Source organism: Dendrobates tinctorius, unplaced genomic scaffold, assembly GCF_039654945.1.
Source record: "Dendrobates tinctorius isolate UK_male_01 unplaced genomic scaffold, ASM3965494v1 ptg000160l, whole genome shotgun sequence".
Classification (NCBI taxonomy): Eukaryota; Metazoa; Chordata; class Amphibia; order Anura; family Dendrobatidae; genus Dendrobates; species Dendrobates tinctorius.
In genome coordinates this window covers 28,980,305-29,006,705 of record NW_027361827.1, presented here as the reverse complement: position 1 = coordinate 29,006,705, position 26,401 = coordinate 28,980,305, and positions in this window count along the sequence as shown.

Here is a 26,401-nt window from a genome sequence, read left to right as displayed (position 1 = left end):
CAAGGTACGAAAACGGATGGCATACTGTCCCACCGATAGCGTACCCTGATGGAGGTTAAAGAGGGACTCGGTGGTAGAAGCCAGACGACCCGGCTCGTCGAACACCTTGCAGAAGGTGTCAAAAAAGGTGGAAAGCTGAGATACGAGTGGGTCATTGCGCTCCCAGAGGGGGTTCACCCATGCTAACGCCTCCCCCTCTAAGTGTGAAACAATAAAGGCAATTTGGGCGCTCTCAGTGGGATAGTGCTGCGGCAAAAGCTCAAAATGTAACCGGCCTTGGTTCAGAAATCCTCGACAAAACTTAGGGTCCCCGCTATATCGGGGTGGCTTGCCGAGGCACGGCATCGGGTGCGGGACCGAGAACTGGGCAGAAACGGATTGTATGGAAAGAAGCCGACTGTCTACCGACGCCATATAGTTGAGGATATGGGCCTGGGTGTCGCGTTGCTGTGTGAGTTCTTTGCTGGAGGCTGGCCAGCTGGGAAGCATTCCCAGGGTCAGAGGACTGCATGGCCGACAAACAGGACTCCATGGATTTCAAAAAGGCCGTAATCCTGGTCTGACTCTCCAGTAGGAACACCAGTTCCTTTTGGATGGAGGCGGTGGTACAGCGGGGTCCATGGCATGATTATACTGTGACGACTCTTGGAGTGGACCCTCTGGGTCGTGACACCAACCCTCCCAGGGCGAGCTGACCTAGTGAAGACCACCCCCTATACAGGGAGTGTCAGGGGCAAGCCCCAGGGGGTGAGGCACCACGACTGCTGCAACAGGTGGCCGGCTCACAGGAGACACGAGTGGGTGAGTGTGTCTGCAGGAACATGTAAAGCGTGGACACAGGAACACGTGGTATACAGAGACTACGTTCGTCTGGGTGTGAGTAAAGCAGGATGCCTGCAAGGAGCACGTCAGAGCACTGAGTCAGGCAGCAGGTGTGCCAGGAGGTGTAACAGAGTACAGGAGCAGAGTGTGTGCCAGAGAGCACAACTGAGCATAAGAAAGAGCACAGGATTGGTACGTGTGCCAGGAGGCACAACAGAGTAAGTGACTGAGTACAGGATCAGAGCATGTGCCAGGAGGCACAACTGAGTATGAGACAAAGCGCAGGGTCCGAGTGTGTGCCAGGAGGCACAACTGAGGATGAGACAGAGTACAGGGTCAGAGCATGTGCCAGGAGGCACAACCGAGTACGAGACAGAGCACAGGGTCAGAGCGTGTGCCAGGAGGCACAACCAAGTACAAGGCAGAGTGCAGATTCAGAGCGTGTGCCAAGAGGCACAACAGAGTGCAAGGCAGGGGACCTGAATACAGCGCATAGCCAGGCAGGGACACGGCAGACCAAGCCAGGAAGCAAAATAATAATCAGGCACCTCCCCTAGGGGGAGGTCGTCTGATATAGCACATGACTACTACTGGTTCCGGGTCAGGACCTAGCCAGAAAGCACATGACCACTACAGGTTCCGGGTCAGGTCCTCCATTACCATAGAGACGACCGAGCCCTATACAGCACTGACAGGAGCGCGCAAACGTGACATGGAGGAGGAGACCCGGGGACGAGAGCTGCGCGTGCGCACCCGACGGGACCCCCGGAGTGACCGCAGCTCCGGAAGAGATGACGTCGGGACCGAGGTCCCGCCCCCAGGTGAGCGCGGCGTGACACATACACCGTATTGATCTGTCCGATTCTCAAACAGCATTGGATATCTGCTGCTCTTATTACGGTCACATCTACACAGAGTCAATGTGACGGACTCAGCTCCTGCTGAGCCCATTTTTTGAGTGGACCCTCTGGGTCATGGCACCCACCCACCGAGGGCGAGCTAACCTTGTGAGAATCCACCCCCTTTACAGGGAGTGTCAGGGGCAAGACCAAGGGGGTGAGCCACCACGACTGCTGGGACCAGACGGCCGGCTCAGGGGACACTAGACGAGTGTCTGACGACAAGGACGAGCAGGAAGCAAGACGAGACAAGACGTAGGTGCAAGGTATCTTCATTAGAATAACTCAGGATCACATACAGTGTAAACAAGCAAAACGTGCAAGGTGCGCGCGTGGGCACGCCAAGGTCCATAACCTGGTACGTGCCAGGTGGCACGCCTAGGCACATGTAATGGCATGATGGCATCGGACTCCGGACTGCTGGCAAACCGACAGGGTCCAGGGATCAGGCTGCGGACGTCAGCTCCGGACATCAGGCCGTAGTCATCTGGTTCCGGACCTCTGGCAACGGTCGGCAGGTTCCGGGCATCCGGCAGGCAAACCAGGGTTCAGGCAAGGAGGCACGACAGATATCCAAGCAGGGTGTGTGTTTAGGGAACACGCCAAGGTCCAAGGCTAGGTGCGTGTGTAGGGGACACGCCAGGGTTCAAGACTAGGTGCAAGGCAAGGTGCGTGTGTAGGGGACACGCCAGGGTTCAAAGCGAGATGCGTGTAGGGGACACGCCAAGGTTCACAAACGAGACAGGGTGCGTGTGTGGAGACACGCCAAGGCATGAGACAGAGTGCGAGTGTAGACACACGCCAAAGCATAAGATAAGACAGAGTGCGTGTAGAGACACGCCAAGGCACAAGGTACAAGACAGAGTGCGTGTAGAGACACGCCAATGCACAAGGTACAAGACAGGGTGCGTGTAGAGACACACCAAGGCACAAGGTACAAGACAGGGTGCGTGTAGAGACACGCCAAGGTTCAAGGCAATGTGCGTGCTAGGAGCGACGCCAGGGATCAAGGCAGGGTGCGTGCTAGGAGCCACGCCAGGGCACAAGGAAGGGCTGCGTGCTAGGAGCCACGCAGGGGGCACGCCACACTGGCCAGTGCACACGGCTGTACACAAACACGTGGCACTTACCACGGCACAGGAGACGGCCAGGGGGAACCCACGCCAGGGTTCAATGCAAGGACAAGGCAGGGAACAAGGCAAGGAACAAGCAGAAACAGAGCCAGGTCAGAGCGAGGACAGAGTCTAGCAGCGGAGCGTAGGCAGAAGTCCAGAGCCGGGCCAAGGGAAGACCTTGGGACTAGACATAGAAACGAGCACTAAGGAGAGGAGAAATGGTGCGTGTGCCAGGGAGCACTACAGAGCACCATAGGAGAGAGCGAGGCAGAGCAAGCAAAGACTGAGACCATAGGGAGGAACACAAAGCAAGGAATAGCAAGGCAGAGAACACAGGGAGGACTACAAGTCAAAGCATAGCAAAAGCAAGACATGGCAAAACAGGCGAGGCAGGGAACACCGGAAGGACTACAAGTCAAAGCATAGCTAAGGCGAGACATAGCAAAACAGACTAAGACAGAGAACAGCAGAAGGACTACAAGGCAAAGCAAGGCAAAGACAAACATGGCACCAGAGACAACACAAAACATGGCACAAGACAAGAGACGGAATACGAGCACGGAGCGTGTGCAGAGACGCATTACAGAGCAAAGTGCAAGGGCACAGAATAGAGGGAGCAACCCCACAGACCCAGAGCCTTGCAGGGAAGCAACACAATAATCAGGCCCTGAGCATAGGAAGAGGCGGCCTGATATAGGGCATAGCACCTCCTCCTCCAGGTCAGGACCAGGGGAGCACTTCCGGGATTCTAGACATGACGAGATGATAGCAGAACCAGACAGTGCAGGATCTTAGGAAACGTCACATGATCAGGGTTTCAGACATGACGAGATGATCACCGAACCAACTAGTGCAGGATCCTAGGAAGAACACATGATCCGGGATTCTAGACATGACGAGATGATTGCAGAACCAAACAGTGCAGGATCTTAAGAGATGTCACATGATCAAGGACTCCAGACATGACGAGAAGATCACAGAAGGCAGAGCAGAAACGCAGGCATCCTGCAGCTCAGACATGAGGTGAGTGTGCACACTGCTCTAGGGGACATGCAGGACAGCAGACAAAGCATGCGCATGCACATCACCCCAGGAGTTATTGAGACAAACAGACATGGCAGACGTGACAGTCAGCGTGTGTGTGTGACATTCCCTAAATACATATACGGACATTGCCATTTCTCCATACACCGTATTGAGCCATCCAATTCTCAAGCAGTATCGGATATCTACTGTTCTTATTACGGTCACATCTACACAGAGTCAGCGTGTGTGTGCGACATTCCGTAAATTCATATAGGGACATTGCCATTTCTCCATACACCGTATTGAGCTGTCCGATTCTCAAACTGTATCGGATATCTGCTGTTCTTATTACGGTCACATCTACACAGAGTCAGCGCGTGTGTGTGACATTCCGTAAATACTTATACGGACATTTCCATTTCTCCATACACCGTATTGATCTGTCCGATTCTCAAACAGTATTGTATATCTGCAGTTCTTATTACGGTCACATCTACACAGAGTCAGCGTCTGTGTGTGACATTCCCTAAATACATATACGGACATTTCCATTTCTCCATACACCGTATTGAGCTGTCCAATTCTCAAGCAGTATCGGATATCTGCTGTTCTTATTACAGTCACATCTACACAGAGTCAGCGTGTGTCTGTGAGACTCTGTAAATACATATACGGACATTTCCATTTCTCCATACACCATATTGATCTGTCCGATTCTCAAACAGTATCGGATATCTGGTGTTCTTATTACGGTCACATCTACACAGAGTCAGCGTGTGTGTGTGACATTCCCTAAATACATATACGGACATTTCCATTTCTCCATACACCGTATTGAGCTGTCCAATTCTCAAGCAGTATCGGATATCTGGTGTTCTTATTACAGTCACATCTACACAGACTCAGCGTGTGTCTGTGAGACTCTGTAAATACATATACGGACATTTCCATATCTCCATACACCGCATTGATCTGTCCGATTCTCAAACAGTATCGGATATCTGGTGTTCTTATTACGGTCACATCTACACAGAGTCAGCGTGTGTGTGTGACATTCCGTAAAATTCATATAGGGACATTTCCATTTCTCCATACACCGTATTGAGCTGTCCGATTCTCAAACAGTATCAGATATCTACTGTTCTTATTACGGTCACATCTACACAGAGTCAGCGTGTGTGTGCGACATTCCGTAAATTCATATAGGGACATTGCCATTTCTCCATACACCGTATTGAGCTGTCCGATTCTCAAACTGTATCGGATATCTGCTGTTCTTATTACGGTCACATCTACACAGAGTCAGCGCGTGTGTGTGACATTCCGTAAATACTTATACGGACATTTCCATTTCTCCATACACCGTATTGATCTGTCCGATTCTCAAACAGTATTGTATATCTGCAGTTCTTATTACGGTCACATCTACACAGAGTCAGCGTCTGTGTGTGACATTCCCTAAATACATATACGGACATTTCCATTTCTCCATACACCGTATTGAGCTGTCCAATTCTCAAGCAGTATCGGATATCTGCTGTTCTTATTACAGTCACATCTACACAGAGTCAGCGTGTGTCTGTGAGACTCTGTAAATACATATACGGACATTTCCATTTCTCCATACACCATATTGATCTGTCCGATTCTCAAACAGTATCGGATATCTGGTGTTCTTATTACGGTCACATCTACACAGAGTCAGCGTGTGTGTGTGACATTCCCTAAATACATATACGGACATTTCCATTTCTCCATACACCGTATTGAGCTGTCCAATTCTCAAGCAGTATCGGATATCTGGTGTTCTTATTACAGTCACATCTACACAGACTCAGCGTGTGTCTGTGAGACTCTGTAAATACATATACGGACATTTCCATATCTCCATACACCGCATTGATCTGTCCGATTCTCAAACAGTATCGGATATCTGGTGTTCTTATTACGGTCACATCTACACAGAGTCAGCGTGTGTGTGTGACATTCCGTAAAATTCATATAGGGACATTTCCATTTCTCCATACACCGTATTGAGCTGTCCGATTCTCAAACAGTATCAGATATCTACTGTTCTTATTACGGTCACATCTACACAGAGTCAGCGTGTGTGTGTGAGACTCTGTAAATACATATACGGACATTTCCATATCTCCATACACCGCATTGATCTGTCCGATTCTCAAACAGTATCGGATATCTGGTGTTCTTATTACGGTCACATCTACACAGAGTCAGCGTGTGTGTGTGACATTCCCTAAATACATATACGGACATTTCCATTTCTCCATACACCGTATCGAGCTGTCCAATTCTCAAGCAGTATCGGATATCTGGTGTTCTTATTACAGTCACATCTACACAGACTCAGCGTGTGTCTGTGAGACTCTGTAAATACATATACGGACATTTCCATATCTCCATACACCGCATTGATCTGTCCGATTCTCAAACAGTATCGGATATCTGGTGTTCTTATTACGGTCACATCTACACAGAGTCAGCGTGTGTGTGTGACATTCCGTAAAATTCATATAGGGACATTTCCATTTCTCCATACACCGTATTGAGCTGTCCGATTCTCAAACAGTATCGGATATCTACTGTTCTTATTACGGTCACATCTACACAGAGTCAGCGTGTGTCTGTGAGACTCCGTAAATACATTTACGGACATTTCCATTTCTCCATACACCATATTGATCTGTCCGATTCTCAAACAGTATTGTATATCTGCAGTTCTTATTACAGTCACATCTACACAGAGTCAGCGTGTGTGTGTGACATTCCGTAAATTCATATAGGGACATTTCCATTTCTCCATACACCGTATTGAGCTGTCTGATTCTCAAACAGTATCGGATATCTGCTGTTTTTATTACGGTCACATCTACTCAGAGTCAGCGTGTGTGTGTGACATTCCCTAAATACATATATGGAAATTTCCATTTCTCTATACACCGTATTGATCTTTCTGATTCTCAAACAGAATTGTATATCTGCTGTTGTTATTACAGTCATATCTACACAGAGTCAGCGTGTGTGTGACATTCCGTAAATTCATATAGGGACATTTCCATTTCTCCATACTGTGACGACTCCTGGAGTGGACCCTCTGGGTCATGACACCAACCCTCCCAGGGCGAGCTGACCTAGTGAAGACCAACCCCTATACAGGGAGTGTCAGGGGCAAGCCCCAGGGGGTGAGGCACCACGACTGCTGGCACCAGGCGGCCGGCTCACAGGAGACACCAGTGGGTGAGTGTGTCTGCAGGAACGTGTAAAGCGTGGACACGGGAACACGTGGTATACAGAGACTACGTTCGTCTGGGTGTGAGTGAAGCAGGATGCGTGCAAGGAGCACGTCAGAGCACTGAGTCAGGCAGCAGGTGTGCCAGGAGGTGTAACAGAGAACAGGAGCAGAGTATGTGCTAGAGAGCACAACTGAGCATAAGACAGAGCGCATGATTGGTACGTGTGCCAGGAGGCACAACAGAGTAAGAGACTGAGTACAGGATCAGAGCATGTGCCAGGAGGCACAACTGAGTATGAGACAAAGCACAGGGTCCGAGTGTGTGCCAGGAGGCACAACTGAGTAGAAGACAGAGCACGGAATCAGAGTGTGTGCCAGGAGGCACAACTGAGGATGAGACAGCGTACAGGGTAAGAGCGTGTGCCAGGAGGCACAACCGAGTATGAGACAGAGTACAGGGTCAGAGCGTGTACCAGGAGGCACAACCAAGTACAAGGCAGAGTGCAGATTCAGAGCGTGTGCCAAGAGGCACAACAGAGTGCAAGGCAGGGGACCTGAATACAGTGCACAGCCAGGCAGGGACACGGCAGACCAAGCCAGGAAGCACAACAGTAATCAGGCACTTCCCCCTAGGGGGAGGTCGTCTGATATAGCACATGACTACTACTGGTTCCGGGTCAGGACCTAGCCAGAAAGCACATGACCACTACAGGTTCCCGGTCAGGTCCTCCATTACCATAGAGAGGACCGAGCCCTATACAGCACTGACAGGAGCGCGCAAGCGCAAACGTGACATGGAGGAGGAGACCCGGGGACGAGAGCTGCGCGTGCGCACCCGACGGAACCCTTGGAGTGACCGCGGCTCCGGAAGAGATGACGTCGGGACCGAGGTCCCGCCCCCAGGTGAGCGCAGCATGACAAAACCCCCCCCCTTTAAGCCCCCTCTTTCTAAAACTGGAGAGGAACTTAGACAAAATCTGGGGTGCGTGGATATTCTCCCTGGGTTTCCATGACCTCTCCTCGGGGCCAAAACCCTTCGAATCGACCAAGAACATGGTTCTCCCTCTTACCTTCTTCATGGCCAAAATGTCATTCACCTCAAACTCATCCCCCATGCCAACAGGCTGGAGTCTGTGGCCTGGAGAAGGATGAAATCGGTTAAGAACCACAGGTTTAAGGAGAGACACATGGAAGGAATTGGGAATACGGAGTGAAGGAGGCAGCTTCAATTTGTAAGCAACATCATTAATCCGCCTGAGGACCTCAAAAGGACCAATGTAACGGGGACCCAGTTTGTAAGATGGTACCTTAAGGCGGATGTATTTGGTGGAGAGTCACACCTTGTCACCAGGGAGAAATGGAGGAACGTCCAGGCGCCTCTTGTCAGCGTGTAATTTCATTCTGTCCCGTGCTTTCTCGAGAGCGGTTTTGGTCTCCTGCCATACCCTGGAGAACTCCACAGACAGAGAATCGACAACAGGTACCCCCGAGACAGGAAGTACCGGTAGAGGCACATTGGGATGCTGACCAAAGACGATGAAGAAAGGAGACTTGGTAGACGATTCACTGGAGTGATTATTGTAGGCGAACTCAGCCCAAGGAAGTAGACCGACCCAGTCATTCTGATGAGCATTAGAAAAATGCCGGAGGTAGGATGTAAGGATCTGGTTGGTACGTTCCACCTGCCCATTGGTTTGGGGGTGATAGGCGGAAGAGAAATCCAATGACACTTTCATGAGTCCGCATAGAGCTCTCCAGAACCGGGAGGTGAATTGGACCCCTCTGTCTGGCACGATTTGCTGGGGGAAGCCGTGAATCCTGAAGATATGGGAAATGAAGATCTTCGCCAAGTCAGGAGCAGAGGGTAGTCCGGGAAGAGGAATGAAGTGGGCCATCTTTGAAAATCGGTCTACAACCACCAAGACCACAGTACAACCGGAAGAGCAAGGCAGATCACTAATGAAATCCATGGCTATGTGCTGCCATTGAGCCGACGGAACGGGAAGCGGGAACAGAAGACCGGAGGGTGGTTGTCTGGGTATCTTGTTCTGGGCACAGGACGGGCAAGATGCTACAAAGTTTTTAACATCCTGGGAGAGTGAAGGCCACCAATAATGGCGAGAGATTAAGTCCAAAGTCTTTTTGACACCAACGTGGCCGGCAATCTTGGACGAATGTCCCCAATTTAGCACTCGTTTTCGGTTATTCTCAGCCACAAAGGTTCTTCCCGGAGGTAACGTGGTTAACTTGACAGGAGCCACAGTAATTACTTTGGATATATCAATGATATGAGAGGGTTCTTCCTCTGCATCAGATGACAGGAATGATCTCGACAACGCATCCGCTCTAATGTTTTTATCGCCGGGCCGAAAATGTAGCTCAAAGTCAAAGCGGGCGAAGAATAGGGACCACCTGGCTTGCCGAGGATTGAGCCTCTGTGCGGACTGGATGTACGCCAGGTTCTTATGGTCCACTCCTCCAAGGCCAACTTAATGGCCAATAGCTCTTTGTCGCCAATGGAGTAGTTCTGCTCAGTGGAGGACAATACTTTAGAAAAGAAGCCACAGGTGACAAAACGTCCAGAAGAAGATTTCTGCAGAAGGACTGCACCAGCCCCAGTAGAGGATGCGTCCACCTCGAGAATGAAAGGTCTACTAACCTCAGGTCGGTGAAGCGCCGGAGCAGCGGCGAAGGCTTGTTTCAATGACTGGAAGGCCTCTTCAGCCTCAGAGGGCCAAGCCTTTGGGTTAGCTCCCTTGCAGATAAGGGACGAGATGGGGCGAACCAACGAGGAGAAATGAGGAACGAACTGTCGGTAGTAATTCGCAAAACCAAGGAAGCGTTGGATTGCCTTCACCCCCATGGGGCTGTGGCCAATCGAGGATGGTGGACACCTTTGCCGGATCCATGCGTAGACCTGATTCTGAGATAATGTACCCCAAGAATGGCAGGGACGTTTGCTCGAAGGCACATTTCTCGAGCTTGGCATAAAGGCGGTTCTCCCTCAGGCGCTGGAAGACTTGATGCACGTTCTTTCTGTGGGCGGAGAGGTCTGGAGAACAAACGAGGATGTCATCCAGATAGACTACCACGCAGGAGTACAGCATATCCCGGAAGACGTCATTCACGAACTCCTGGAACACCGCTGGGGCATTGCAGAGGCCAAAGGGCATGACCAAGTACTCGTACTGACCATCTCTGGTGTTAAAGGCGGTCTTCCACTCATCCCCGGAACGAATGCGGATCAAGTTGTAGGCCCCAAGAAGATCCAGTTTGGTGAAAATTCGAGCTCCTCTAAGTCGGTCAAAGAGCTCCGGGATCAATGGCAATGGGTACTTGTTCTTGATCGTGATATCGTTCAGGCCTCGGTAGTCTATGCAAGGACGGAGGGAGCCGTCCTTCTTTTTTACAAAGAAAAATCCCGCTCCTGCGGGCGAGGAGGACTTACGGATAAAACCTCTCGCAAGGTTCTCCTGGATATACTTAGACATAGCTTGGGTCTCAGCAGGTGATAGCGGGTATATCCTACCCCTGGGTGGTGTAGAAACAGGAATGAGGTAAATCGGACAGTCATATGGCCGATGGAGGGGCAGAGTCTCGGCCTCCTTCTTGTCGAAGACATCTGCAAAGGACCAGTAAGCCGACGGCAGACCTGTAGGTGCCGGGGATGGATCGGCAGACTTCATCGGATGGACGGGCAACAAGCACTTCTCCTGACAGAACGGTCCCCACTGGAGTATCTCGCCCGACCGCCAGTCCAGGGTTGGCTCATGAGTCCGTAGCCAAGGGAGGCCTAGAAGAAGGGTGTAAGACATGGTAGACAAGACGAGGAAGGAGATCTTCTCCCGGTGCAGGGCTCCGATCTGCAGCTCGATCTCTTCGGTGGCCTGGGTAACGGTCTCCTGCACGGATGTACCATTGACCGAAACAATCAACCGAGGAGTCTCCAGGGATCTGACAGGAATCCGGTATTTTTTAGCCTCCTCGAGTGTGATAAAATTCCCCTTCGCGCCAGAATCCAGAAAAGCCTCCTCAGAATAACGCTTGGCACCGAGATTCAATAATACGGACACGAGCAGGGGAGGAGAGGAATCACGTACACCTAGGGAGGCCTCTCCTATCAACCCTAGGCGGAGAAGTTTCCCGGCTTCTTGGAGCAGGAACGGAGGAGGTGAGAGGAGCTCCTCTCTCTGGCTAATTCACGGGCACGTTCCAGAAACCGCAGGTCAATGCGTGTCGCCAGAGAGATCAGATCCTCTAAAGAGGTGGGAGTATCCCGACCTGCCAGTTCGTCTTTGATCCGACCGGACAGGCCACGCCAAAAGATCCCTACGAGAGCCTCGTTGTTCCAACCGAGTTCGGAGGACAAGGTACGAAAACGGAAGGCATACTGTCCCACCGATAGCGTACCCTGATGGAGGTTAAAGAGGGTCTCGGTGGTAGAAGCCAGACGACCCGGCTCGTCGAACACCTTGCGGAAGGTGTCCTAAAAGGTGGAAAGCTGAGAGACGAGTGGGTCATTGCGCTCCCAGAGGGGGTTCACCCATGCTAACGCCTCCCCCTCTAAGTGTGAAACAATAAAGGCAATGTGGGCGCTCTCAGTGGGATAGTGCTGCGGCAAAAGCTCAAAATGTAACCGGCCTTGGTTCAGAAATCCTCGACAAAACTTAGGGTCCCCGCTATATCGGGGTGGCTTGCCGAGGCGCGGCATCGGGTGCGGGACCGAGAACTGGGCAGAAACGGATTGTATGGAAAGAAGCCGACTGTCTACCGACGCCATATAGTTGAGGATATGGGCCTGGGTGTCGCGTTGCTGTGTGAGTTCTTGCTGGAGGCTGGCCAGCTGGGAAGCATTCCCAGGGTCAGAGGACTGCATGGCCGACAAACAGGACTCCATGGATTTCAAAAAGGCCGTAATCCTGGTCTGACTCTCCCATAGGAGCACCAGTTCCTTTTGGATTGAGGCAGTGGTACCAGCGGGGTCCATGGCCTGATTATACTGTGACGACTCCTGGAGTGGACCCTCTGGGTCGTGACACCAACCCTCCCAGGGCGAGCTGACCTAGTGAAGACCACCCCCTATACAGGGAGTGTCAGGGACAAGCCCCAGGGGGTGAGGCACCACGACTGCTGGCACCAGGCGGCCGGCTCACAGGATACACGAGTGTGTGAGTGTGTCTGCAGGAACGTGTAAAGCGTGGACACGGGAACACGTGGTATACAGAGACTAGGTTCGTCTGGGTGTGAGTGAAGCAGGATGCGTGCAAGGAGCACGTCAGAGCACTGAGTCAGGCAGCAGGTGTGCCAGGAGGTGTAACAGAGAACAGGAGCAGAGTATGTGCTAGAGAGCACAACTGAGCATAAGACAGAGCGCAGGATTGGTACGTGTGCCAGGAGGTACAACAGAGTAAGAGACTGAGTACAGGATCAGAGCATGTGCCAGGAGGCACAACTGAGTATGAGACAAAGCGCAGGGTCCGAATGTGTGCCAGGAGGCACAACTGAGTAGAAGACAGAGCACGGAATCAGAGTGTGTGCCAGGAGGCACAACTGAGGATGAGACAGAGTACAGGGTAAGAGCGTGTGCCAGGAGGCACAACCGAGTATGAGACAGAGTACAGGGTCAGAGCATGTGCCAGGAGGCACAACCGAGTACGAGACAGAGCACAGGTTCAGAGCGTGTACCAGGAGGCACAACCAAGTACAAGGCAGAGTGCAGATTCAGAGCGTGTGCCAAGAGGCACAACAGAGTGCAAGGCAGGGGACCTGAATACAGCGCACAGCCAGGCAGGGACACGGCAGACCAAGCCAGGAAGCAAAACAATAATCAGGCACCTCCCCTAGGGGGAGGTCATCTGATATAGCACATGACTACTACTGGTTCCGGGTCAGGACCTAGCCAGATAGCACATGACCACTACAGGTTCCGGGTCAGGTCCTCCATTACCATAGAGAGGACCGAGCCCTATACAGCACTGACAGGAGCGCGCAAGCGCAAACGTGACATGGAGGAGGAGACCCGGGGACGAGAGCTGCGCGTGCGCACCCGACGGAACCCCCGGAGTGACCGCGGCTCCGGAAGAGATGACGTCGGGACCGAGGTCCCGCCCCCAGGTGAGCGCGGCGTGACACATACACCGTATTGATCTGTCCGATTCTCAAACAGTATTGGATATCTGCTGTTCTTATTACGGTCACATCTACACAGAGTCAGCGTGTGTGTGTGAGACTCTGTAAATACATTTACGGACATTTCCATTTCTCCATACACCGTATTGATCTGTCCGATTCTCAAACAGTATTGTATATCTGCAGTTCTTATTATGGTCACATCTACATAGAGTCAGCGTGTGTGTGTGTGACATTCCGTAAATTCATATAGGGACATTTCCATTTCTCCATACACCGTATTGAGCTGTCCGATTCTCAAACAGTATTGTATATCTGCAGTTCTTATTACGGTCACATCTACACAGAGTCAGCGTGTGTGTGTGACATTCCGTAAATTCATATAGGGACATTTCCATTTCTCCATACACCGTATTGAGCTGTCCGATTCTCAAACAGTATTGGATATCTGCTGTTCTTATTACGGTCACATCTACACAGAGTCAGCGTGTGTGTGTGACATTCCGTAAATTCATATAGGGACATTTCCATTTCTCCATACACCGTATTGAGCTGTCCGATTCTCAAACAGTATTGTATATCTGCAGTTCTTATTACGGTCACATCTACACAGAGTCAGCGTGTGTGTGTGACATTCCGTAAATTCATATAGGGACATTTCCATTTCTCCATACACCGTATTGAGCTGTCCGATTCTCAAACTGTATCGGATATCTGCTGTTCATATTACGGTCACATCTACACAGAGTCAGCGTGTGTGTGTGACATTCCGTAAATTCATATAGGGACATTTCCGTTTCTCCATACACCGTATTGAGCTGTCCGATTCTCAAAGAGTATCGGATATCTGCTGTTTTTATTACGGTCAAATCTACTCAGAGTCAGCGTGTGTGTGTGACATTCCCTAAATACATATACAGACATTTCCATTTCTCCATACACCGTATTGAGCTGTCCAATTCTCAAACAGTATCGGATATCTGCTGTTCATATTACGGTCACATCTACACAGAGTCAGCGTGTGTGTGTGACATTCCCTAAATACATATATGGAAATTTCCATTTCTCCATACACCACATTGATCTGTCTGATTCTCAAACAGTATTGTATATCTGCTGATCTTATTACGGTCACATCCACACAGAGTCAGCGTGTGTGTGTGACATTCCGTAAATTCATATAGGGACATTTCCATTTCTCCATACACCATATTGAGCTGTCCGATTCTCAAACAGTATCGGATATCTGCTGTTCATATTAAGGTCACATCTACACAGAGTCAGCGTGTGTGTGACATTCCGTAAATTCATATAGGGACATTTCCATTTCTCCATACACCATATTGACCTGTCCGATTCTCAAACAGTATCGGATATCTGCTGTTCTTATTACGGTCACATCTACTCAGAGTCAGCGTGTGTGTGTGACATTCCGTAAATACATATGCGGACATTTTCATTTCTCCATACACCGTATTGAGCTGTCCGATTCTCAAACAGTATCGGATATCTGCTGTTCTTATTATGGTCACATCTACACAGAGTCAGAGCGTGTGTGTGACATTCCGTAAATTCATATAGTGACATTTCCATTTCTCCATACACCGTATTGAGCTGTCCGATTCTCAAACAGTATTGTATATCTGCAGTTCTTATTACGGTCACATCTACACAGATTCAGCGTGTGTGTGTGACATTCCGTAAATTCATATAGGGACATTTCCATTTCTCCATACACCGTATTGAGCTGTCCGATTCTCAAACAGTATCGGATATCTGGTGTTCTTATTACGATCACATCTACACAGAGTCAGCGTGTGTCTGTGAGCCTCCGTAAATTCATATAGGGACATTTCCATTTCTCCATACACAGTATTGATCTGTCCGATTATCAAACAGTATCAAATATCTGCTGTTGTTATTACGGTCATATCTACACAGAGTCAGCGTGTGTGTGATATTCCATAAATTCATATAGGGACATTTCCATTTCTCCATACACTGTAATGAGCAGTCCGATTCACAAACAGTATTGTATATCTGCAGTTCTTATTACGGTCACATCTACACATAGTCAGCGTGTGTGTGTGACATTCCGTAAATTCATATAGGGACATGTCCATTTCTCCATACACCGTATTGAGCTGTCTGATTCTCAAACAGTATCGGATATCTGCTGTTCTTATTACGGTCACATCTACTCAGAGTCAGTGTGTGTGTGTGACATTCCCTAAATACATATATGGACATTTCCATTTCTCCATACACCGTATTGAGCTGTCCGATTCTCAAACAGTATTGTATATCTGCTGATCTTATTACGGTCACATCTACACAGAGTCAGAGCGTGTGTGTGACATTCCGTAAATTCATATACGGACATTTCCATTTCTCCATACACTGTATTGAGCTGTCCGATTCTCAAACAGTATTGTATATCTGCAGTTCATATTACGGTCACATTTACACAGAGTCAGCGTGTGTGTGTGTGACACTCCGTAAATACATATACGCAGATTGACAGTTTCACCAACAATGTATACAGCTGAACACCTCTGATACAGTACCATATAGCTGCTTGTTGGATTATGGTGAAATACATACTGGGTGAGCGTCTGTGACTCATAAAATATATACGGAGATTTCACTTCTTACATACACCTTACACAGCTGTCCGCTACTCATGCAGTACCATTTCTCTGCTGCTTTTTTTGGTACATTTACCCAAACATGAGGAAGTCTGGTGGAATAGGCCGTGGATGTGGGCAGGGGGGCGAGCTGGTTCTGATGGTGGTGGTGGTGCATCAGCAGGTTCTGGCAAAAGCACAATAGCAGCTAAGGCAGGGGAGGTGTTGAGCCTGCGTCATCGTCTGGCACAAGAAGACCTTTAAGGTTCCCTTTCTGGGAGGAGGTAAACTGCTTTTAAAGCCGGAGCATCAGGAACAGGTTTTGGCTTACATTGCCGAAACAGCCTCCAGCTCTGTTGCCTCCTGTTCTGAAGTTACAAAAACTGCAAGCACAGAGTTGTCAGTGCAGGCTTCTGGTCAGGAACAACACCTTTCCTTGTGTCCTTCACCCACACCAAAAGTGAAGCACACAATTCAGATTACTCCATGGAGCTCTTTTCACATACCATTCCTGGGTTATCAAGTCAAATCCTGAATTCCCCAGTCCAAGATGAATCTGACATGGAGTGCACTGATGCACAGCCACTGCTAGATGATTCTGCTGGTACATTCACCCACAGCACTACATTGCCCTCGCAGTCTACTGAGCCCGAATCAGACCCTGATGAAACTCAGGTGCCCCTTCCTGCATACTATAAAACCTTACACGGTGACACAGAGGAAGGTGCAGATGACATTGAAGACGAGGTCATCGATGACCCAGTTGTTGACCCGGATTGGCATCCATTGTGGGAAGAGGGTGTCGGTGACAATAGGTCAGAACAGGAGAAGGATCCGCAGCAGGCATCGTCATCGCAGCAGCGGTTATCCGGCAGGCCCGTAGCTGTCAAAAAACTTGTTAAGAAAACTAAAAGAGTTGCAGGACAGCTTTGCCAAATGGTCAAATTAGCACAGCGTGCAAGTCCTGAAAATTTGTACCGTAGTAGGAAGAGTGCAGTGTGGCACTTTTTTTAACAAAATCCTACTGATGACGCAAAGGTTATCTGTGAGAAGTGCCGAAGGACCTTTAGCAGAGGGAAAATCTATGAAATTTGAATACCAGTTGCATGCTTAGACATTTAACCTACATGCACTTGCAAGCGTGGACGGACTACAAAACCTCAGGTAGCACATGTGCACCTGCTCCAACTGAAGTTAGCCGGCAACGCTCCATCACTTCCCCCACTGTAAGGCCAACGCAAAGCACACCACCATCAAGAAATGTTGAGGTGTCGTCGCTAGGCCAAAGCAATCAGGCAATCACGATATTTTCATGAGGAAACACTGAATCTAGGCCATCAACACCCTCACCATCACCAACCCCTTCTCAGTCCATCATGTCCAATGCTAGTTCCCCCATATGCAGCTCTCAAGTCCAGCTCACCCTACCAGACACTCTGAGTAGGACAAGAAAGTACTCATCCTCTCATCCGCGTACACTGGCTTTGAACTCCTACATTACCAAACTGATCTCATTAGAGATGATGCCCTTCCATTTGGTAGAAAGCGAAGCTTTCCAAGAGCTCATGGCCCACGCTGTCCCACGCTATGACCTACCCAGTCGGCACTTCTTTTCTCGAAAAGCCATCCCTGCCCTCCACCGGCATGTGAAAGACCGCATTGTCCATGCACTAAAACAATCAGTGAGTGGAAAGGTGCACCTCACAACAGATACATGGGCCAGTAGGCATGGCCAGGGCCATTACGTGTTCATCACTGCACACTGGGTTAATGTGGTGGATGCAGGCTCCACAGGGGACAGCGGCAGTGGAACAGTGCTCCCTAGACCTCGGTTTAGGAAACAGTTGGCTGTAGGCGTTCGACCCTCCTCCTTCTCCTCCAGAAGCGAAAGCTCGTCGACAGAGCACACGAGGTGTCCCACTATCGAACAGCTAGTGGTAAGCGGCAGCAGGCTGTTTTAAAAATGATATCTTTGGGCGACAGCAGACACACCGCGGAAGTACTGGCCGACTACTTGCATCGACAAACTGAGTCATGGCTGGGCAGTCTACATCTTGAGCCAGGCAAGTTAGTCAGTGATAATGGACAGAATTTTGTGGCAGCCATAGCCCTTTCAAAACTCAGACACATACCTTGCCTGGCTCACACCTTGAACCTGGTGGTGTAGTGCTTCCTAAATAATTATCCGGAGTTAACAGCCCTGCTCCATAAGGTGCGAAGACTGTGCTCGCACATCCGTCGCTCAACCATCCACTCCAGTCGTATGCAGAAGCTGCAGTGATCACTTCACCTCCCCAAGCACCGCCTAATCATAAACGTTGCTACAAGATGGAACTCTACCATGCACATGGTTGGGAGGCTGTGCAAACAGAGGCAGGCTGTAATGCATTTGTGGGAGGATACCCAGGCAGGCAGTTTGAGGGCAGACATAGAATTTTCAGGTGTGCAGTGGTCAAAGTTGAAAAGTCCATCAGTGTTTTGAGGAATGCACACGGCTGGTAAGCTCAGACGACGCCATCATAAGCATGAGCATACCACTTATGCGTCTGCTCATGCAAACTTGGACGCACATTAAGGATCAGGCGTCTGCAGCTGAGGATCAACAGGAGGAGGAGGAGGAGGAGGGAAACCTTGATGACAGTCAGCCATTGTCTGTTCAGGGAACTGGCATGGACGAGGTGGAGGAGGATGAGGGGGATGATTATTTTGGGGAGGATGCTTCTCAGGGGGCAAGAGAAAATGTGGGCATGCCAAGGTCAGGTACAGGGTTTGTGCGAGACTGGAGGGATGTGGATTTGCCAGAAAGTGCTCCTCCACCCACCACTGGCAGTGCATCATTGGCACCTGGAACATTGGCCCACATGTGTGACTATGCCTTGCGGATCCTAAAAAGGGACCCCCGCATTGCTAAAATGATGAGGGATGATGACTACTGGTTGGCCAGAATCCTCGATCCACGCTATAAAGGCAAATTACACAGCATCATGCCACAGGAGAACCTAGAGCTAATATTGGCTAACAAAAAAAAGCAATTCTGGTAAACCGGTTGTTTGAGGCATTCCCAGCACACAGCAGCGGAGCTGGTTCACGAGCCATAGTGGGCAAAATGGAAGAGGTGTTCGTGGTGCACACAGCCAAACTGGCATTGGAGACAGGGTTTTCCTGACCATGTTGTGGTCTGATTTTGCAAGTCCCGCGCACACGACAGCTAATACAGAATTGATTGCAAGTGACAGGAGACAGCTGTTGTCAACTATGGTTACAAACTACTTCTCCTCCCATATCGAGGTTCTCCCTCACAGGTCATTCTCCTTTGATTATTGGGCCTCAAAACTGGACACATGGCCTGAATTGGCACACTATGCCTTACAGGAGCTCACTTGCCGTGCTGGTAGTGTGCTATCTGAAAGAGTCTTCAGTGCTGCTGGATCAATCCTGACAGAAAAAAGGACCCGTCTGTCGACCCAAAATGTTGATGATCTGACCTTCATTAAAATGAATCATGCATGGGTTTCCAAAGATTTTGTCCCACTCTCCCCTAATAACACACAGGTTGCCAGAAAAAAGGCTCGCTTTTGTCCTCTTCCTCTGGCTTCTCCAATTCCTCCATTTGCAGCAGCTGAAAGTCCAGCCTACACATCAACATATGCCATTTTTTTAACCTCCCTAATGGGCTGCACCCCCCACCCCCCACCCCAGGACCGGGGTCACCACCTGCCGCACCCGGGCAAGTGCTGTTGCCCTGAACACGTGTGTGGCCCCACCCTTGGGTGACGGCACTGGCACAGGGCCTCTCATAGTACAATAAAGTGTCTCTGACGGTGGGGGGCCCACTCGCCGTCAGACACACTGGCGTACTATGAGGGGCCCTGTTCCAGTACCGCCGCCCACAAGTGGGTGCCCCCTGCTTGCTCAGGGACACAACACTTGCAATACTTACCTCTCCCTGCTCCACCGCTGTGTAGTCTGGCCAGTTAAATCCTTCACAGGGACTGCCACTACAAATTTGGTGTACTGATCGATGATGGTTAAGATGTAGCTCTGTCCTGTCCAGGTGGCCTCTACCTTCAGATTACCAATGGCTCCCATTTGTAATAGACGTCAACTCCCAATTGGATGCAGTGGTGCTTTATGATCACCTTTCACATTTTTCATAGTCACAGACGTGTGACATTCCTGCCACCATTTTTCAATGTCTCCTCTCATGGCAATCCAATAGAATCCCCTACGGTCTGTGGCTTCTGTGTTTTGCACTCCAAAATGACCAGACAGGTCATGATAGGCAGTGTGGACCATGTGTACAGCTCTCTCTGTGTCACAATTTGAAGGAGACGAGTAACGGTGATGGGATTGACGCTACTGCGATACAGCAACCCTTTCTTCACTAATTTGCATTTTAGCTGTATCCACAATAAAAGTTATTGAGGGTCAGCATCGCCTCTGCGAATTCTCCCGGGAGGTTTTCCCATGAATAGTAATTCCAACACTTCTGAAATCACTCGACTTTACATCTGTACTTTTATCCAACTAGCTTCCTCTAGCGGAGAGTCTGGACTGGCTGACTGACACTGAAATATAAAAGAAGATCTCAAAATACTCCAACACTGTATACTGGTGTACGTTTCGAATATATTTCCCTTTTTCTCCTTTTTATATTCTGGTGTAATCCATACTGAGCCAGTGAGAGTTTGTGTCTTACTCTGGTAAAATAAAAGGAGATTTAAAATGACACCAACACTGTATGCAGCAGAACGCTTGTAAATCATTACCCTTTTTCAAGTTTTTATATTCTTATGTAATCCATACTGCGCCTGTGATTGTCTTTGTCTGAAGCCTGAAGTATAGATGGAGATTTACAATTACCCCTAGACTGGAAACACCTGGGATCTGCTGATACAGTACCTTTTTCCAACATTTTGTTTGACGGTTAAATCCATACTGACTGATAGATCGACCAAATGTCATGATCCAGGTTGGATTATGACAGATAAATGCACTAGTAACCTTTTTTTCCTTCAAGCCTTTGGCTTTAAGGTAGCTTTGCCCCCGGTGGCCATTAGGGTCATTGCACTCAGGTTACTTTAGTTTAGTGCACGTGATTATCGCTTACAGGTGAGATTGCCCTGGTTTAACTATATAGGTGTGTCTTGTTCTCTCACTCACTGTTGGTGATAGTGGTCATTTCAACCATTCTTGGTGGAGGAAGGATCGAGAGGGAGTTCCTTACAGCTCAGTCAGAGTCCTGGTGTGGAAGGAGCCAGAGAGGAGTTCCTTTCAGCTCTGACAAAGCTTGGTGAAGGAGCAGCTATTCAGGAGGAAAGCTGCTGTCAGAGACACCACACTGCACTTGCTCATAGAGCCAGTGTGCGTGTCCTGAGAACAGAAGCAGTGCTAAAAGATACCTGTAGAGACGGGCAGCAGAGGTGACCATGCGTGCTTCAGGCTAATAGTGTCAGGGTCCAGTCAGCGCTGGAAGGTAAAGAGGCATAGGACCTGCGGACACTGAAACTGAATAATCTGTACGTGACCTATGGTCATGTGACTGCAAGGGGGCGGGGCTTAGCGTCCTGTATTCAGATGGGACAGGACACCATACAACAACTCAGAGTCAGGCAAAACAGAGGTCACAGCAGTACGGGCAAACGAGGTACAGGAGGGACGAACAGACGGGTAGTCAGACAGAGCCAAAGGTCATACACAAGAGGGCGACGTGGTACCAAAGGGACGAGCAGAGACAAGTCAGGTCACAAGCAGAGAGTCATACACGAGAGGTAGCGCAGTACAAGAGGGTCAGGCAGAACTCGTAACAGGGACAGAACCAGATCACAACCGAACAAGCAAGCAAGATATCAGGCACAAGGCACACGTATACAAGAGATCACTTAACTCAGCCGAGGGCAGGAGTATAAATGACACTGGGCCCAGGTCCAGTGAGCACTAAATAGCCTCCTGCTGCCAGAGAGAGGCAGCACAATTAACCCATAGCCTAACCAGGACGGGTCAAAGCGAAATCCCGTCCTGGATCATGACAGTACTCTCCTCTCAATGGGGGGCCACCGGACCCCCAGGTCTCTCAGGGTACTTGGCATGAAAGGCTCGGATCAACCGATCCGCATGAACTGATCGGGCAGGAACCCACGAGCGTTCCTCAGGACCATAGCCCTTCCAATGTATCAGATACTGAAGGGCGCGACGGACCAACCTGGAGTCGACAATTCGTTCCACCTCGTACTCAGCCTGCCCATCTACCAGAACCGGTGTCGGGGAAGATGATGATCCCTCCCCACTGGACCTCACAGGTTTCAAAAGGGCCTTATGGAAAACATTAGGGATCCTTAGAGATGGCGGAAGACTCAACCGAAAAGCCACCGGGTTAACTGCTTCGGTAATTACATAGGGACCTATAAACTTGGGTCCAAGCTTCGCAGAGGGGACCTTGAGCCTTATATTTTTGGAGGATAACCATACCTTATCTCTGACCTGAAACACTGGACCCACGGATTGTTTTTTGTCCGCAAAAAATTTAAATTTGTCCTGGGCCTTCGTAATGTTATTCTGGACCTCTCGCCATACCTCCCCCAACCGCTGGATCGTCTCGTCTGCCCCAGGACACACAGAATTCAAGCGGGAAAATTCTCCAAAATGAGGATGAAACCCATAATTGCAAAAAAAAGGAGATGTACCCGTAGACTGGTTAGTGCGGTTGTTAAAAGCAAACTCAGCCAATGGTAACACAGAACACCAATCATCCTGTCGGGCTGAGGTCAAACAACGCAGAATTTGCTCCAGAGACTGATTGGTCCGCTCAGTCTGCCCATTAGTCTCTGGATGGTAGGCGGATGAAAAGGACAGACCAATACCCAACCTCCTACAAAAAGCTCTCCAAAATCAACCGCACCACATGCTTCACAAACAATCTGGACAATGTTTCCGCATTAGGTAGAGCTGCCAAAGGTACAAAATGTGCCTGCTTACTAAACCTGTCCACTACGACCCAGACCACGGTATTACCCTTGGAAGGGGGAAGGTTGGTGATGAAATCTATGGACAGATGAGTCCATGGTCTCTCAGGAATTGGCAGTGGTACCAATTCCCCGGCCGGCCGGTTATGGGGAGTTTTCGCACGGGCACAAACCTCACACGCAGACACATACTCCCCAACATCAGAGGCTAAAGAAGACCACCAGAATATTCTAGCAATGGCCTTCCGGGTCGCTGAGATCCCTGGATGTCCACCCAGAACTGAGTCATGGAACTCCTGGAGGACCTTGAGACGAAACTGAGCTGGCACAAAAAGTTTATCCACGGCTTAGCTGGAGGTGCAAGAGCCTGGGCTTCTCGAATCTCCCGTTCCAACACATTAGAAACCTCTGCCACCACCACCCCAGGCTGAAGAATGAAGGATGGAGGTTCCGGGGGGGACACCGGATCAAGACTGCGTGACAACGCATCCGCTCTGATATTCTTGGATCCTGGTCGAAAAGTGATCGAGAAGTTGAATCGGGAAAAAAAAGTGACCATCTAGCCTGTCTGGGAGTCAACCTTTTAGCTGACTCAATGTAAGCTAGGTTTTTGTGGTCCGTGATTACCGTTATAGGATGAACAGCCCCCTCCAAAAAATGCCTCCATTCTGCAAAAGCCAACTTTACGGCCAGAAGTACCCGATTCCCCACATCATAGTTTCTCTCCGCAGGGGAGAACTTCTTTGAGAAAAAGGCGCAAGGTCTTAAATTGGTCAAAGTGGCGGGTCCCTGGGACAATACCGCCCCCACCCCCACCTCTGAGGCGTCTACCTCAACAATAAATGGTTCAGAGGGGTCCGGTTGGATAAGAACCGGGGCCGACATGAAACATTTTTTCAAAAACTGAAATGCCGCTACCGCTGCGGTTGACCAATTCTTGATATCGGCCCCCTTTTGAGTCATGTCTGTGAGGGGTTTAACCACCTGTGAGAACCCCCTTATAAATTTCCGATAATAATTAGTGAACCCTAGGAAACGTTGCAGACCCTTCAAATCACACGGTTGAACCCACTCGAGAATGGCCTGCACCTTATTAGGATCCATGCGATACCCTTCAGCAGACACGATGAACCCCAGAAAGGACAGTTCCTGAACAAAAAATAAACATTTTTCAAGTTTATCAAACAGACAGTTCTCCCTGAGCCTTTGGAGAACTGCCCGAACATGACCAATGTGAGTCTGTTTATCAGGCGAGTAGATTAAAATGTCATCCAAATACACCACCATAAAACGTCCAATCAAATCGGAGAACACATGATTTATGAAATTTTGGAAGACCGCTGGAGCGTTGGTCAGGCCGAAGGGCGTGACCAAATTTTCAAACAACCCTTCAGTAGTGAGAAAAGCGGTCTTCCATTCATCTCCGTCCCGGACTCGGATAAGGTTATACGCTCCCCGTAGATCTAATTTCGAAAACCACTTAGCTCCGGACAACTGATTGTATAAATCAGGAATAAGTGGAAGGGGATAAGTATTCCTCACAGTTATTTTATTTAACTCACGAAAATCGAGGCATGGGCGCAAACCACCGTCTTTTTTTTTTACAAAAAAGAACCCTGCCGCCACAGGAGAAACAGAAGGACGAATATGTCCCTTACGGAGGCTCTCGGAAATATATTCCTTCATCGCAGCCCGTTCCGGACCCGAGAGGTTATACAGGCGGGCTTTGGGCAATTTAGCACCTGGAACCAGGTCAATGGCACAATCAAATGGGCGGTGTGGTGGTAAAACCTCAGCCTCTTTTTCGGAGAAAACGTCAGTATAATCTATCAGGCACTCCGGAATGCCTTCTAGACCCATGGACGACACAGACACAGAAACAAGACATTTCTCAGAGCAATAGGGACCCCATTTAACAATATCCCGAGATTCCCAATTAATCACAGGATTATGCAGCTGTAACCAGGGGAACCCCAACACCAGTCCCGCAGGCAGGTTGTTCATTACAAAACAAGAAATACATTCCTGGTGTAAGGAACTCACTTTAAGGAGAAACTCTTCAGTACAAAACACAATGTCATTCTTAACCAGTGGTGTTTTGTCAATAGCAACAAGGTGAATCGGAGTCTCCAACCTAACTGTCCCTAACTTACACCTGGCCACCAAGTCAGAGTCAATAAAGTTCAATGATGAACCGCAATCCACGAAGGCAGAAGTGGATGTGGAGACACCCCCACAACAAAGTTCCACTTGAAATGACATTTTAGAAAATGCAGAAAAGGGTACCTGAGAGCCTGGGAGACCTCCACGATAATCACCCGGGCTCAGTCGCTTGTTGGTTAGTGGCCGGGAGGGGCAATCCTTTTTCCCATGTCCAGACTCGCCACTGTGAACACAGCATTATCTCACGTGCCGTTGTCTCCTTTCTTCCTCCTTAAGGTTGATGGTTCCCATCTCCGTGATTTTCAATGAAGAACTGGCTCCCCTTCCTTGGGAGAATAATGATGTCTCGGTTTGTATCACTCCCCTTGCCCGTAACCTGCGATCCATTCGGACGGCCTGTGTCATAGCTTCCTCCAGGGCATCAGGTGGGGGGTGGATAGCCAAGGCGTCTTTCAGATGCTCAGACAAGCCTCTACGGAACAACCCCCGGAGAGCGCCGTCGTTCCAGCAGACCTCAGCAGCCCAGCGTCTGAACTCTGAGCAAAACCACTCGGCTGAGTGTTTCCCCTGGCAAACATTCATCAGCCTGTCCTCAGCCATACGCACCCGATCAGGCTCATCATAAGTATGCCCCAGGGCCTCAAAAAATGCATCCACAGTCATACGCTCAGGGGCCGTGGTAGGAAGGGAGAAAGCCCAAGCTTGGGGGGCTCCCCTTAACAGAGACATAATGACCCCCACTCTCTGACTTTCATCCCCAGAAGAGTGTGGTCTTAAGGAAAACAAAAGCTTACAGCCCTCCTTGAAAACTCTGAAGTCATTTTTATCTCCAGAAAAGGTATCTGGTAACTTCACTGGAGACTCAGGGGAAATTAATGTAACATCCCGAGCCCCCAATGAAAGAACCCCCTGCAGAGTGTCGGCGATCAGCTGCTGAGACTGAGCCAGGACTTTGTTCTCCAAAGAGTTTCTGAGACATCTGCGTCAGATGCTTAACCTGTTCAGAAAGAGCGTGCATAGGATCCATCACACACACAGGTGAATGGGAGCAGAGAAAAAAAAATGGTATGGGTCAGTTATAATGTCAGAGACACCGCACTGCACTTGCTCATAGAGCCAGTGCACGTGTCCTGAGAACAGAAGCAGTGCTAAAAGATACCTGTAGAGACGGGCAGCAGAGGTGACCATGCGTGCTTCAGGCTAATAGTGTCAGGGTCCAGTCAGCGCTGGAAGGTAAAGAGGCATAGGACCTGCGGACACTGAAACTGAATAATCTGCACGGGACTAGTGATGGGCGAGTCCTAAATTACTCGGAATCGCTTGACTCTAGCGAGTCCGAGCCCGGGACTCGCTACTCGTTGCGAGTCTAGCGAGTCCAATGTTAATGAATGGGGAAGCGAGTCTT